General features: G+C 47.4%; 1 protein-coding gene across 1 annotated transcript in view; it reads left to right on the forward strand.

Moving 5' to 3' along the window:
- ZNF469 (zinc finger protein 469) overlaps window positions 1-12,626 on the forward strand; it is a 225,809-nt gene that overhangs the window by 118,478 nt on the left and 94,705 nt on the right. The window contains exon 3 of the mRNA XM_051805704.1: window positions 9,699-9,796. The gene's annotated coding sequence lies outside the window, so the exon portion shown is untranslated. The remainder of the gene's footprint in view (window positions 1-9,698; window positions 9,797-12,626) is intronic.

Genomic DNA, 12,626 nt, shown 5'->3' on the forward strand with positions numbered 1-12,626 from the left:
ATCAGGTTTGAAACTCCAAGCAGTGAACAGGGAGAGCACAGCACAGCTTTCCATAGCACCCAACAGATTTTGGGGGGATTTCAGGTGCTGATTTTACTTGGGGTGAACAGATTGTAGCATCTCTGCAGGTGGCTCCCACAGATTTCCAGCTGTCTCCACCAATGGGTCCCAAGAGGGACCTTGGGAATCAAGGGGGTGTTTGCAGGAAGTATTGATTATCTTTGGTTACTCCATCCCAGCAGAACTTTTGGCATGGAAAGCTGTACCACCAGAGCACATGGGAACAGAGCTGGGCTTTTATTTCCCACCAAATCCTTCCTTGATTAAAGTGCCTGCTCAGCCCTCAGGAATGCCAGTGCTGGAGGATTGTTATCTGGGACATGCTGTTAACGAGGCCATCACGTTGATGAAACCTCAGCCTGGAACATTATCTCAGAGAGGTCCCTCTCTCTCTCTGCACTGACACTTCTGCCTGTATAGCAAGACCAGAGAAAGTCCTTAAGACTCATTGTTTGGGATTAAATAAACAGAGGTGGAGCGGGGCTGGTGGCTGATGTGTCCCAGAGATTGCACAACGCTTCTGATTAAAACCAGGAGTGGATGCATGATGAGCATCCATTAGGGATAGTAAATAATTAGGTGTGAAATGCCTAGGAATGGGTCAAGGGATGCAGAGGGAGTGGGGGAATGAATGGAGGAGTGGAGGAGGAATCCTGTTCATCGATCTTCAGGCTGTGTTTTGCCGGAGGAAGGTGGCAGCGCTGGCACAAAGCAAACAGGTGACCTGGGACATGGTTTGATTTCCTTTCCTTCCCCTCCAGCTTTTTCCCCAGCGGTCCCGATCTGCCAGTTCAGCTCTGAGTAGAAGTGACACATCTGGCAGTTTTACCCGGGAACTCCAGCCCAAATCTCTCTGCTTTGCTAACAACTCCGTGTTTTGTCATGTTCTGGGCCATTCCTGAACCTCGGAGAAGCTGGAAATGCCAGGAAAGCTGCCTCTCTGTGCCGGGGGGGATCTGGCAGCAACTCAGGTAGTCAGGAGCTGCAGCTTGTGATGGTCCCCATCCCCACCACTCCCAACTGTTGGGCATGTTGTGGAGTCTCCCTCACTGGAGATATCCCAGAACTGCCTGGATGTGCTCTAGGATGACCCTACTAGAGCAGAGAGGTGGGACCAGATGACCCACTGTGGTCCCTTCCAGCCTGACCCATTCTGTGGGATCCTTGCTGGCAGTCAGAACTTCTGTGGTGTGTAAGGTCATGGTGTTGAAGGTGTTTTCTGGGAAGGGTGGAGGCAGATTTTTCAGGGATTGTTTTTTCACGGCTTTTGGCTGCTTTGAGGAGGCCATGGTGAGGCAGAGTGAGGGTATGATCTGTCTTGGCATCTCTGCAGATGCCCATTACAGCTGCCTGGGAATTGTCCCTACAATTCCTTCTACTCCAAATGTGATAAGAGGTTTTCAGGCTGCTGCTTCTTAAATCAGCTGGAGCAGATGTCTTCAGCATCTAGGAAGATGCTGCTGCCTCATGTGGCTTCTTCCATGGCTTCTGTCAGCTGCAATTGGAAGAGGAAATACGAGTGGAAGAGGTTCAGGTGCTGGCAGCGTGTCCTCGGCTTGCAGATGTGCAGCTGACTTCCACAGCTAACTCCTCCATCCTCCTAAAAATCACCATTACCCCTAAATAAAACCCCAAAATACCTCCTCACTGGAAATGTTCCCAATTTCCAAACTATTTTTCTTGCCTGCGCTCATCAGCTGACAACTGCAGGAATCAAAGAGGGTTTACATTTTGCTGTTGTTTTTCAGTTTTGGGTTGATTTTTTTTCCTAAAACCTATAAATTCCCTAAAGCTGGTGCATTAGGAATTGCTCAGTGAGGTAATTGCTTTGTGCAGCTCCTTGCAGGGACTCTTTTTTTCTTTTTAAGTGGAAAGAGGAGTGTGTTGATTTGGTCAAGTGCCAACCAGGAAATACCAAAAAGCTGAAGATGGACCCGTTACAAACAGACTAACCAGCCTCAGATGTCCCGTCAATATTGGAATATGAAAGGTAATAGAGAGCACATGTGTCCTGTAAATAATGAGATTATTAACAAATAGACAGAAATAAAGCCACTTGGCTGCCTCAGTGAAACACTGAAGCCACTGGTGTCAGATGAAAACTCTTAATTGCCCCCATTTGCCCCATAATGGGTGTTTTTCCTGCAGCCTGTCAAGCTCTGAGGTTCTGTGTTGGGGTTTGCATCTCATGTGTGTCACAGTTTAATCCTACACTTTCTTCCTGAGGAGAGGCTGGGGTAAAACAGGGATGTTGATCCTCTGGGGCACAAGGGGTTGGCAGGAGGAAAGGGAAAACACAAGGTGGGAGATGCAAGCGCCCATCCAAGGAGGCTGAGCAGAGGCATGAGCTGCACTTGCCTCTTCTCACCTGCTTGACCCCTGTCCTGCTGCTGCCACTTCATTGCTTGAGCCCAAAAGCCTTGGGAAGATGGAATTGAGTTGGAAAGATGCTCTGGAAAACTCACAGCCCTCAAAGCAGGGAGGTCTGAGCTGGGTTTGCAATCCCTCCCTTGGCATCCCTGTAAGTGTGATCCTGTTTAAGGAGGAGGCTGTTGGGAGCTTGGGTAGGTTGTAAAGCAATCGGGTCATATGTCTCCATACCATAGGATGGAGCAAGGAGTCCCACTGTGGGCATCGAGCCTTGGAAATACTGGCCCAGTTTTTAATTCTTGGGTCTGGGCTCCCTTTCCCAGGGCTGGGACCAGCAGACATCAATGCTGTACATGTGCGTGTTACATCTCCCTTTTAGAGGGAGGGGGAGGGGGAACTGTGTCCAAATGAAGGTGCATCATAGCCATGAGGATGGGGAAAGGTCTTTTACCACATTTCATGAGACAGAGGCAACGTGAGCAGTGGCATTGGATTGGAGATGTCAGGGATGAGAGAGGCCAGTTGGACTTCGTGTCCCCTATCCCATAACTTAGGGTGGAATTAACTGGGGTCTAGAGGGGAGTCCTACAGCCTTCTGCACTTTGGGGAGGTCCACCCTCGAGTCAGTCAGGCTTGGAGCATTATCTCTGGATGCTTGGAGCATCCATCTGTCTTCCAGCATGGACTGGGAGCACTTCATCCCCTGAGCCTGGGAGGGACCAATGGGCTGTGCAGTCTAAGCCTTCAGACTTTTCATCATGGTGCTTCAGCATCACTGTTTGACCTGGAGCATTTGGGCGGAGAAGTCTGAAGCCATTTTTAGCTGCCTGGCTGCAAATGGGAGGGAGGGAAAGAGAGAAATGCCATGGGGTTGGTATTACAGCCCCGACACAATAGGAACTTTTATTAGCAATTTTCCATTGTGTTGCAAATGGCAAAGATCATGGTTATATTTGCATGTTTCAGACTAGTCCTGGAGAATTAGTTTTCCTCTGCGTTGGGAAATAGTTTTCACATCGCATTAGTTTCAGCACTGGGGGGAGATACAAAAGCTCCAGCTGAAGAGCAATGATTCTTCTGCCATCAGAGGCCTTTGTTCTTACCTGGTAGTTCAACCTCAGAAAAACCAGGTTTAAGAAACTTTATCTCTTTGTGGGATACAGAAACAGGAGGTGGGCAGGTGGGCAGTACTTTTGCTCTGAGGGGCTTGATTGCACTTCTCAGGCCAATAAAAACGTGTTCATTCCTGGCTAGAATAACAATCAGGACATTTCTTTGCTCTGGGATAAGTCAGATTCGAGCAGATTTATGTTTGGCTCTGTGGAGGACATGCAGCTATTGACAGCCTGAAAGCAATTAGCCCAAGAAAACAAACCAGAAACAACTGGGAATCGTTGCAGCTTTCAGTCTGCAGTGCTGCTTCCAGGACTGTCGGATCAGGACACTCTTTGACTCCAGGCCATGGCCCTGTTGGATTTTTTTCTCCCTCTGTGAGATTTCGCACAGTGCTGTGCGTGGGGGAGTTCTGCTCTGCGGTCTGGATGGAGCTCCATGGGCGTCTTCCCCATCGTGGGACCTGGAGAACAGTCACCAAACTACTGGCTGAGGGCAGGGTGGAGGCTCAAAGAATTCTGCCTCTCCTTGTCTTCACAGGACGTGAGGTTCAGCTGCTTTTCCCAGGGAACAAGTGAGAGTATGAGAGGAAACAGCTTCAAGTTGTGCCAGGGGAGGTTCAGGTTGGAAATCAGAAGGAATTTCTTCATGGAAAGGGTGGTCAGGCATTGGAAGGGGCTGTCCAGGGAGGTGATGGAATCCCCATCCCTGGAGGTGTCCAAGGCAAAACTGGACGTGGCACTCAGTGCTCTGGGCTGGGTGACAAGGTGGGGTTCGATCACAGGTTGGACTTGATGGTCTTGGAGGGCTTTTCCAAGCCTTGGGGCTGTCTTCTCTTCTTTCCCCAGCAGACCTCCTGATTTTGGAGACTACTCTTGAGTCACTTCAGGGTTGTGCCAAAGATTGGAAATGAAACCCCATGTGCTGCATTCAGGGACTTCATCCCAAGGTTGAACTTTGCACCAGGATTTATGGAGGTTCTCAAGCTCTACACTGAGCTTCCTTGGGCTTGAAAACTGAAAGAAAGTAGGTCTAGATTAGCTGTACAGAAGAAATTATTCCCCGTGAGGGTGATGAGGCTCTGGCACAGGTTGCCCAGAGAAGCTGTGGCTGTCCCATCCCTGGAAGTGTCTAAGGCCAGGTTGGATGGGGCTTGGAGCAACCTGGGATAGTGGAAGGTGTCCCTGCCCATGGCAGGGGGTGGCACAGGATGATCTTGAAGGTCCCTTTCAACCCAAACCAGTCTATGATTCTATGATTACATACAGACCAGGTGCCATATGAATAAGGTAGCTCCCTGCACTCTGCTTTCCTAGTCCAAATTCCATCTCCAATGCATAAGCCCAAGGGAAAAGGCATATTCCCGACAGTGGGAAGGTCAGAATGACGTTAGGGCTGCAAAGCATCTGTTTGTCCATTCTGCTCACAGAAAAGGCCTTCATGTTTTTTGCCATCTGGACAGCAAATGTGCCCTCCTATGGGAACTCAGTTTTGACCTTTGCTCGTTTAGTTTAAGAACAAATCTAAGACAAACGTGTGAGATTTGCACCAGGGACCTTCTGTCAGCGCCGCAGAGAGGTCAAGGAGCTGCCTTGGCTGTCGTGCTCGTGTCGTGGATTTATGACACATGGATATAAATGCATCTATTTGAGTTTATTCTTTGCATTTGGCTGAAGCGCGGGAAGACAGAGCCTCTCTTTGAAACAGGGGTGTTCCCCATGTTATCACTTTAGATCTGTGGTTGCTGGTGTTGATGTGAACAGCGAGTCCCACCACAGGCCAAGACAATGCGCTCCTTCATGGCGGTGGCACCGTCATCATCGGGACCTACTGCGGGTCCTTTGGTTCATGGCACCCATTGCATGGATCACGACCATCAGTTAATCTGAGCTCCTGTGGACCATGAACACGTTGTTTCTCATTTCATCAGTCATTAGTACAGGCAGGGTGTGTTGTCTGGGGATATTTTGGCTGTTCAGCTGGTGACTCTCAGTCTTGTGTAGCTCAAGCGTGACAGAGCAAGCTTGGATGAGTCCCTCTCTATAGCCACTGGATTTGGCAAACTGGAGCATAGCTCAGCCTCCTGCCTGCAGGCCTTTCTTTTTTCCATTTAGAAACCTCTGACATGGAGCACAAACCCAGCATAACCTGTAAACAGAGATCTGTAGCTGTTTTTTGATGAGGAAGGAAAGATTAGCTTCTATTTATCAGGTGACCTGGGAGCTTGCCACCAAAACAGGGTGGTGCAGCAGAGCTGAGTGTCCTAACTCAAAATGAAGAGGTTTAATTGGTTAAACCTCTACTGAAGATGGGAGATGTTGCTGTCAGGGCTGGGGTACCCACCCAGTTTTGATGAGCTCCTGGCAGCCCCAACTCACCCAGTGCCTTCAGCTCAACAACATCCCCACAAGATCCTGCTACTCACTTTAGAGTGTTTAAATGGATCTTTCCAAGATTAAATTGGAAAATAAACTCCTACAGCTCAGGCTTGAGTTGTTGAGATGATGAAGATTGATCGAATAGCACAATTAAATGTATTTATTATTTAATTATTTTGCTTTGCACCCACGGGGCTGATGCTGAGCTGCCTCTTGCTGGCTTTAAATAGTCCCTCTGCACAGACTCTAGCACAGGCAAGGCCTGGATCCAGTCTTCTCTTTGGGTCATGGATCTAGACCAGGCAGTTTCACTTTTTGGGGTTGGTACATGGTTTCATTTGCCTGTTTTCCTGCGCCGGCTGAAAAGCTGCCCAGCGCGGGCTCTTCCAGACAGGCCTGGGGGCATCTCCATTTGTGCCAAGAAAACTGAGTTTTAACAGTGGAACACAACAAAACAACTTCGTCCTTCCATCCCGTGTCACTCCTAATAAATTAAAGAACATCTCTTTTTTTATTATTATTTGTAACACAACTTTGTTTTAGAACACAAAGCCTGGTCTGGATCCTGCCCTCTCTAAAACTGCCCCTTTAAAATCAGATTTTGGCAGCAGGTCCTGTCCCAAGCAGATGGGTTTAGTTAGGCCAGATTCGGTGGCAGGTCCCTGGGATGCCGAATCTCTGCCTGGTTCTCTCCCTTATTCCGTCATCAGTAAACCCATTGAGAGAATCTTTAATAAATAAACAAAAAAAAGAGCATTTTTCTGCAGACAGTGGGATGGAAAATGACTCATAGGAAACCAGGGTCTAAAGTACACTCTAGTATTAGGTATTACGTGTGTCGAGTTTCTGTTGGGGGTCCAAGAATGCTGTGGTTTTTCTCTAAGGATTATGCCATTATGGAATAATGTCATTGTGGAGGATTTGGTCAAGAGGAGCTGATGGAGTCTGGTGGTTACTTACAAATATATGTATTTCTGTATTTTTCAGCAGTTGGAAAATCTGTGACAAGCAGTTTTTGGGAGGCTATGGGCAATTATTGCCATCAGTGTTTCCAACCTGGCAAAATTCCATGAAAACTGCTGGAGTCATGCTTTCCTCCTTTCCTTCGTTCATGTTGGACCTACTTTTTTTCCTTGAGATTGGGTGCAAACAAACTGGGTAGGATCCTTTGCACTGCCTTAGACCTACCAAAGGACTGATCCAGTCCTAGAGGATCCAGTCCTGGAAGCAGCACTTGTGATATCAATGAGAATGAAGAGCAAAATCCTCAAGGGATGGAGGAAAAGGGGGAGAAATATCCTGCACAGAAACCCTCAGGTCAAAGTTGGGGACCCCCAGCAGTGCCAGTGGGTGGTGGTCACCAAAGAGGCTTTGGGAGGAGAAACCTTAATCCTTTAACCTTTGCTCCTCCTCTGAGAACATCAGTGGATGCACTGGGAAAAGAGATGTTTCCAATGGCACTTGTTCCAATGAGTCATCTGCAGAGTTAAGGAGTTTTCTGAGGAGGAGTGATCACAGTTTCTCTTTCCTTGTATCCTGTGATCCTTGTTTTCAACACAGTAATCCCTAAAACCACTGCTGTATCTATTTTTGGTAGGAGGTGGCAGGACATCATGCTCTCTTTCCATCGTTTAAGTGAACTGATTATTAGAAAAGAAGAAAAAAAGTTTGGTTTCCAGCCTCTCTGTGCAAAAAAATCTCCACTGTGATGATCCCAACTCTAGGAATTATAAGTAGGTGATCCTGTAAGGTGGTTTCATCACTTCTACTTCCCTGGTTGATGCCACACAGGGATCTGAGAGTGTAGGGTCAGCCCTGGGCAGCTCCTACTTGAGCATTGCTGAAGAGCAAAAAGGGAGCGATGAAGGATGAACTGGAAGGAAAAGGCTCAATGGAATATTTATAGACCACCATAAACACAACTGTGGACAGGCCTTAGAAGCACTTGAAGCTGTTTGGATACAAAAGGCCTCATTTTCTAGTGTTTCATAGCCAAAAAAAAAAAAAAAAAGCACATTTGTAAAGAGTTGTTTCTTGTTTTTCCCAGCTGTCACAGGCCTCTGGTTCATGTGTGCTGCCTTCTTTTTGGTTGGTTTTTGGCTTGTTTTTGCCAGGAAGGGATGGAGGGGATATGTGTTTGTGGAATAGCGCTCAGGGACCAAAAGGAAAGCAGGAGATGATTTTGTCCAGCGGCTTATTTTTGGGAAGGGCTGGTGAATGTTTGCTGAAAATTCCTCCTGAAGCTTAAATGAGCCTGGAGCAGGGATGTGTGTTAATTAGCTTTATTTTTCTTGTCATTGCAGTCTCTGTTTACTGTTCCATACTTGAGACACCTGCATTAACACTGGGTTAATACAAAGCATAAATATAAACCCATAGAGTGTGTTTATAAACATTATCAATATATTATCACACAATCACGGAACAGTTTGGGCTGGGAGGGACCTTAAAGCTCACCTCATCCCACCCCCCTGCCATGGGAAGGGACACCTTCCACTAGCCCAGGTTGCACAGTTATTGCTATTAACACATAAATGTGTGTTGGTGGGAAAAGGAGTGAAAGGTCACTAGTTGGGCACATCTCTGTGACCTTCCAGTGCTGGGATGAGATTCTGCATCTCCAGGATGGGGCAGCAGCCAGGTGTTTTTAGGAATTATGTGGCCCAGGAGGCAGCATCAGCTGGGGAAAGCCCTTCTAGCCACATCACATCATGGTGATGGCATGTGCCATTCCCTTGGTGCAATTATTCTTCATAGGCTCATTGACCTGAAACTAAACTCTTGGGAAAGCTGAGATTCCAGACAGCTTTTATCTGTCCAACTCTGAACAGGGAGCAATGAGGCTCCAGGGCAAGGGGCAGACGTGGGGGAAGCCAATTTGCCATTCCCATGGGTGTTTTTAGGGGATTAAGAAGGGAATGATCGCTCTCCAGGCCTGTTTCAAGGTTTAAGAATTACCTGGAGGGCGTGCTGGAATCCATTTTTGGATGACTGGAGATTTTTTCCGATCTGCAGTGACAGAATGTGAGTCCAGGGGTCTGGAAATGCCTCCTGAGCTGTCAGAAGAATGATGGTTGCTCTGTATGGCTCATGGAAAGCTGACCCATGTCCGGCTGCACTGGGAGCCAGGGCAGCTCAGCCCTTCTGCTCCTGTTCATGGGCAGATCTGCCATGGGGAGGTTGGAAACAGGGAACACCTGGAAGGTGCATCAAACTGTCCTCTGGTTGCTCCACCACTTGGGTTTGGAGAGGAACAGAGGAAGAGGAGTAAGCAGGGAAGAGCCCTGCCTTTCCCTGAGGTTTAGTGTTGCCTCCTCTGATCTCCTGGAAATGCCCCAATTTGGCACTGGGAGATGGCATTAAAGAGGAGCATTTTGGGTCTCCACCACTTAGTCTCCACAAGTCTGGAGGAACCGCTTCTCCCAAGGGCCTGGCTGATAACTAGAAAGACTGGAAGGTGTTTGGGGAAAGACCTGAAGCCTGTGGGGCTATGAGGGGCCCTAACTGCACCTACAGCATCACCCCAGCTGGAGGAAGATGTGTAACTTGGTGGAAAACCCTTCCCAGCCTCCTGCCTGAAGGGCAGGTGTTAACACCACTGTCACAAGTGATTCTTTCTCTGCCTTGCAGCTTTTTCTCCTAAAATTTCTTAGGTGCTTTCCCTGGTTGCTGTTTTCATTGCTAATATCCCTGGATGAGAAAACGGAGGAGCAGTAACACAAACTTTTCTGTTTGCTCCCAAAATGTCTTAATGGGTTTTTGTTCTTCATTCCAAAGGTGTCCAGCACTAGATGAGGGGCTGGGACTGGAGTGGGAGCACAGCTTAACCCCAAGGCCATCCTAGACAGCACTGCTAGAACGTGGACCTGGCCAAGGTAAGGAAACAGCCTCCTAATTTCTCCTGAATTGGTAAATCAGATAACACAGTAGAGAACATTTTACATGTTGTGCTCATGTATGTGGAGTTTTATGAGGTTCTGTTTGCTGTCAGCCACTCTGGACACTTCTGGCCTGCATCCGGAAAGGCTGAGCCATCCTTTCCCAATTTATTGTTGGGTTGTGTGTTCTTATGACATGATGCTACTTACAGGGTGAGCCCAAATGATACCATGCCTTCTGAAATAATTCCTCTGTAGGAACCCAAGTGTTCAGCCTGTGAAAGCCAACACTCGAATCTCACATTTGGGAAGCAGGGAATAACTCGGGCAGAATGGAGGTCTTGGCCATTGAGGCTGGATGTGTGGCATTGTGTTTCCATGTTTTCCTGGATGCTCCAGGAAAGCTCAATGTCCCCTGTGTCTTTGGTAGTTGGTAGGATGCTGCTGCAGCCCAAAATCCAACCTAATTTTTATTTATGCTGTATCTTTGCTAATCCAGCATCTCATGCTCCCATAGCCTGGCTTCCAAATTCAAGATTTTATGGCAGTTCTCTCCTACAGCAGAAAAATACTGGAGAGGGAAAGTCATTCTAGAAGCTCAACTACACTGAGCAGCCTTTTAGTAGAGGGTGCTCCTCAGCAGCCCTCCAATGGCCTCAAGTTGCACCAGGAGAGGTTTCAGTTGGATATTAGGGAAAATTCCTTTGTGGAAAGGGTTGTCCAGCCCTGGCACAGCTGCCCAGGGCAGTGGTGGAGTCCCCATCTCTGGAGGGATTTAAAAGCCATATGGATGTGGTGCTGGGGGACATGGTTTAGTGGTGGCCTTGGCAGTGCTGGGGGATGGTTGGACTTGATGAGCTTAAAGGACTTTTCCAATTTAAACAATTCCGTGATTCTAATAACAAATGGAAAGAGATGCCTGTTAACAGGACCCGCCTGAGCTGTACAGAGGTTTTCACCAACCCTCTCGGATCTAAACAGGTCTTGTGGGCAACCCTAAAAAAACTCCAAACCAGTATGAGTATGGGAACAGGAAAAAAAGCCATAAAAAAGAAATATTTCATTTTCCAGCTTCTCGGGAGTTGAAAATACTGTGGAAAAAGATGTTGTTAGTTAATAGTGATGAATGATCCTCTGGCAGCACCATTAATCAAAGCTAATCATCGAAATGTTTTTGGGAGCGGAAATTTGTATGCACTGGTTTTGATTCCTGTATAGAATAAATGGCTTTATCGGGTTCCTCTCTGGAGTTTGACAGACATCCAGTGTTTCCTGCCATCCCGCTGTTTTCTTGACCGTCTGATGACTCAGGAAAATCGAGAGGGCCCAGCAGAGCTTTTGCTGGCATTGAGAGCTCCGGTTAATCCTTCTAAAAGCAGCTACAGGAGGCAGAAGCACATCCCTGTTTACTCTTAGGGTGATTTCACCTGTGATTTTTAGCTCTGATTTTTGTTTATTTACTTCTGTTGAGGGTGTGTGTTGCCAGTCCAGGTATCTCTTTGGTATAGATAGATGTGTGATTCCAGGAGGCTAATTTAATTGCATTTCCAAGTGATTGCTCCATGAAAGTCCTCTTTACAGAGGCTCCACAGTAATTCTGCATCCACCCCTCTCCTAAATGTCCTGTTTGGATGTGTAAAAGTCAGGAAAATTACTCTCCTGCTTTTACTCACTTTGGAAAATTTGGGTGTGACAGAAAAGATCAGCTCAAGCACTTTATCCACCTTTATTCCTATTAAAGCCAGTGAAACTCCCCATCCAGGGGACTGAAGAGGGATTCAAGGTCAACAGCACCAGATGACTCACTGGTAAATATGAGTCCCACAGGTTTCAGGGACACCTTTGCATGCAGAGAACTCCCACTAGGCCCAGCATGAGGATCCTTCCATGCAAATTGGAGGCTTCCAGAACACGGGATTTATGCAAAAGCTGAACGGTTGTGTGTAATCTTTGCACAGATTTTCTTGCAACTGCAGAACGAACGTGAAATTCATTAGTGAGAACTGAACCCTGGATCATCTGTTTCAGAAATGCGGGCTCTTGCCAAGACTGATAGGAAGGAAAACTGGAGGAGTAGGATAAAAATTTATATCCCATTTTACACTGCGGAGTTGCAAAGGGTTACCAAGGACGCGCGCGCCGGAGCCGCCGGGAGTGGCAATTAGGGGAGCTAATTGCAGTAGTGGGAGGTGAAGGGGGAGGGTCAGCCAGCAGTGATGGTGATACCAACAGCAATGTTTTTATCGTGGTGTTGGGACTACGGTGCAGAGGAATGAGAAATCAGAGAAGGCAGATGCATAAAGTACCTTGGAAATCCCCGGCCGTTGGACATTCCCTTCCCAACCGGCCCCTACGTCCTTCTGAAAGAGCCATTATGTGTCAGCAAAGGCTCGGATTTGGTTTTTCTCTTTGTCCCAGTGCTTCAGATAACTTTTTGCTGTGTTTATTTTCCCTCCCTAAGAGCTGATAGCTAAATATATCCCCAATCTCAGCACTTTGGCTGGTGCTGTTTATTTAATGACCTTCCCTCACTTCAGTGTGATTAAGCTCGTCTGCGTCTGGGTGTTTTGCTTAGCATTAAGTTCCCTTTATTTTGGGAAGTTCATTTCCACACCATGACTTTTCGCAGTTGCCTTCCTGTAAGTGAGGAGGAGGGTGGGTTTTGATCCAGGTCTCCCCTCCCCCCTGCTCCTGTTTTGCAATTTTTCCTTCCTGGCTTTCTAGTTCTGCCTCTCAGAGCATGAAAATCCACCCTGGAACAAGACACTTTCTCCAGTAAAGGCAAAAAACTTTCTTCTGCTGTGGGAAAGATGCTGCAGAGCCACAT

This window comes from Manacus candei, unplaced genomic scaffold, assembly GCF_025592945.1.
Source record: "Manacus candei isolate 608988 ecotype Guabito, Panama unplaced genomic scaffold, ASM2559294v1 h1tg000065l, whole genome shotgun sequence".
In the NCBI taxonomy this organism is placed as follows: Eukaryota; Metazoa; Chordata; class Aves; order Passeriformes; family Pipridae; genus Manacus; species Manacus candei.